General features: G+C 57.3%; 2 protein-coding genes across 2 annotated transcripts in view; both read right to left on the minus strand.

Annotated features, from left to right (window-relative positions):
- LOC113203643 (nascent polypeptide-associated complex subunit alpha, muscle-specific form-like) overlaps positions 1-3,579 on the minus strand; it is a 98,337-nt gene that overhangs the window by 14,647 nt on the left and 80,111 nt on the right. The window lies entirely within an intron of this gene.
- LOC113203644 (pro-interleukin-16) overlaps positions 1-3,579 on the minus strand; it is a gene marked incomplete in the record, with an annotated part of 12,397 nt that overhangs the window by 3,658 nt on the left and 5,160 nt on the right.

Genomic DNA, 3,579 nt, shown 5'->3' on the forward strand with positions numbered 1-3,579 from the left:
CATCCGGGTCTAAGTCTGGGCGAAGCGTGAAAAGCAGCGATTTAAAACTGTAAAAACCTTAAAACTATGCGCACTTTTTGAAGTCGCGTGTCATGCCTACAAACAGACGTGTGCCGGGTGTCATTCAAACATTGCCTACCGTCTCAGGCCAGGGCGCCGTGCGAGTAGGCAACCCACCTGCGTGTGTGGCGTGCGGTACGAGCATCAGTCAGAACAGACAGTGGACGGGGGGCTTTTACTGCTTTTACAACCTCCTCTTTTATATTGAGTTTGACAATAAAAAAGGCTCAAACGGCCTGATCCTCAGCAGCTCCTCTTTATAGAAACTTGGCGAAAGTCTTTCACAGACGGCCATCATTCCATCATTAGCAATAAGTATAGTAGTTTGGAGCCGCACACGCCGGACACACGTTACTGACGCAACCGACATCACGGTGTCGCGGTTGGTTCCGTCGTCGCCGGGGACGCGCGAGACGTGACGTGTCAAAGTTGACAAGTCATTTTTATTTCCTCGAGGCGGGCAGCTCGGGGGAGAAGCGGAAGGGGGGGGGGCGTCGATTGTCCAATTACGATGCAATTAATGGTGCTGGGGGCGCTCACGGGGGGCATTCACGGGGATGACACCGCATCGGGATTGGGATTCCACTAACTTTCTCTGCTTGTGCCCTTCGCCCCCGTGCACCATGGTGGGGCGCCCCACAGGGTCACCTCGTCCTTTGTCAATCACGAGGGCTTCGACGCCTCTTTAGCCCCGCCGCTCCCCCCTCCCTCCCACTCCCAAAGACTCTCAATGCTCGCTCATTGGATGAACCTATCAAAGCGGAGGAGGGCCAAGGGCTCCGCGCCGAGCCGGACCGAGGCGGCAGTGAGTCAGGATGGATGCAATACCGATGATGAGGATGCGACGTGAAACACGGGGGAGTTTTTGGACGCGTCGCAACAGTACTGTCACCCTGCTCGTAAAGGTTGAAATTAGGAAGATTTAACGCCATAATCTCGACAATACACCTGCAGCTGATTCGGCGCGAGCGGGAGTCGACGACGCGAGGTCGGGGTGCGCATTTCTCGGGTCGAGAAGCAGGCTGCGCGGGCAAATGGGGCACGAAGCGAGAGAGCATTTATATATAAAGTATACGCCACACAAGTGTCCGACTTTCGAGTGGTCATCTCACACCCACAAATTAGGCCACGTGGCAGTGGGACGTCCCTCGTAAGCGCGCACGATAAAAATGGCCCGCAGGCCTTCGCCTTTCCAAGCACCATACTGCCTCCTCCAACCACCCCCCTTTCTCTCAATAATGCTCTTGCCTCCTCCTCTTTCCCCCCTCTCCCCTCTAATTAACAAAAGACAGGGTGTGCTGTAAGCCCCGCCGCCGCCGCGCTGCTTCGGGTCAAAAACGTGACACACTGTCACGCTCCGATTAACACATAAAACACCTGTTGTTATACATGCGCTCATACACATTGCGCAACGGCGCAACGACGCCGGCGCGTTTCTGGCGGTGTAGTCGCGGAATGATTCAGAGCGGCGCGCGAGGCGTGTCTGCAAATTAAATAGCGCCGTTCGACGCGGCGGAGATGAGTCTCGGAAATTCATGTGAAGGCTCGTCCCGTCCGCCCCGTCCCGTCAGCGAGCCTCAGCCAGCTGCCCAAACGTGCACGCGGGTGCGAGCACTACACTTGCACGAGCACAGAGCGTGAGTACAGAGGACGCCGGAGCACGCCGACACTGACGTTAGAGGCAGCAGGCCTCGAGACTATCAAACATTCCAGAGATTCGCGGTCCACGCTCAGGAAACCGCTTCTTTGTTGGAATGGAAATCACGACTTCTACAAAGTTTTCGTTGAAACGAAGACAGATTTTCTTCAGCTCAAACAAAATTTGTTTAATTTGACAAAACTTCCGTCTTTCTTAAAGTGCATGCATTTTTCGTCATCTGAACGAAAATTTTCTGGCACGAAAGTTTTGCTGAAAGTCAACAAAAATTCTTTTACCGAAATTGACGGTTTTCTGGGTAGTTATTGCAGGAGAAGTGTGACTTCTAATGTGTGACGACGTGACTTCGAAAATATGTCGAATGATTGATGTAGTCCGTTATTGCGACTTTGAGCACCGGGCATATCATCGCCGCTAAATCCACAGTCGCCTACTTTACAATTATTGTGTGCATGACCCCAATGTGCGGGAGATATCTCCGCGCAAAGGCCTCTCCAGCTCCATGCTCTTCACGTCGTTCCCACCGCCTCCCGCCGCAATGAGCAGAACTGTTCCGAAGGGGAGGAGGTTGGAAGGGGGGGGGGGCAGAGCTCTTATATACATACTCATCGTGATTTCTCAATTCGTGACCTTCCGGTAAATCTGCGGCGGGTCATCGAAATCTCGCTCACAGAGCGCGAGAGCACCACAGCAGGGTCGCTCACGGGCGCGGCCGGCGGGGCCACTCTAGGCCCCGTGCGGGGCTGCGCGCGGGATGCGGCTTAGGGCCGCCCCGCCCCGCCGGCCAGCACAAGGGACTCGAGGGGGAGGAGAGGGCGGCCCGGAGTCAAGAGTTATGAGGAACTCGGAGCAGACTCAATCAACATTGACGTGGCGGCCGGGGAGGGGGGCACACCCGGGGCACACGGACATCACACGATCATCTCGGCCGTGAGGAAAAGAAAGGCTACTACACCCACAATTTGAGGATAGGAGGGCAGCTGGCTCAGTGCTCGTACGGCGCGCGCGCGCTGCCTGCGGGGGGCGGGGCGGGGAGGAGAGAGAGGGAGGTCATATTTTGTGTGGACAATCAGCCCAAGGGTGTCCGAGGGGGAAGGACCACCTCATCACAACTCTCACCCCATCCTTCATCCTCCAACCTCCTCCTCCTCCCACAAGCAAGGCATTTAGAAACTGAACGGAGCGGGTGCGACGTACAAATTAAACAGGGCCGCTCACAAAAGCAAGTGAAGCGCCGGGCGGCTGCTCCTCCCGCCGCCCTCCAGCAGGACTACGGCGATGTCGGGATGCCGGAGCGTATTGCTCAGACATGCGCTGCTCCGCTCTGGTCCTATTGCGTTTCCGGCGTCCGGGCGGGGCGGGGCGGTGCAATGCACCCGGCGCCTTCCCCTGTCAGGTGCAGGCACCGAGACGGGCGCGGTGGGGCGCGGTGGGGCGCGGCGGGGCACGATGGGGCGGGGCGGGGCGCCGGGCAAAGCCAAGTTTAGACATACCAAAAATACGGCGGCGGGGCGTCTGGCGCGCGGGGCAGAGCAACGCGGGCCTATAAGCCCCACACATGTGCATCCGGGGCCATAGGGCCGCCCGGGAGCGACCGCGAGAGCCGCTGTGTGTGTGTGTGTGTGCGCGCGCGTGCGTGTGTGTGCGTGCGTTTGCGTGTCCGTGTCCGCGCGCCGCTACTATGTATAACGTTTGCTACGCAGAGACTCCGTATCAAAATCGCCGCTTGCACTTCCCGGATGGTGACTATATGGTGATGATGGTGGGGCTATACAGACACACACAAACACACACCTTACTCTGCGGGACGCCATACTCTCCCCCATCTCTCTCTCTCTCTCTCTCTCTCTCTCTCTCTCTCT

The sequence above is a fragment of the Frankliniella occidentalis genome, unplaced genomic scaffold, assembly GCF_000697945.3.
Source record: "Frankliniella occidentalis isolate FOCC.00 unplaced genomic scaffold, Focc_3.1 Scaffold4, whole genome shotgun sequence".
NCBI lineage: Eukaryota > Metazoa > Arthropoda > Insecta > Thysanoptera > Thripidae > Frankliniella > Frankliniella occidentalis.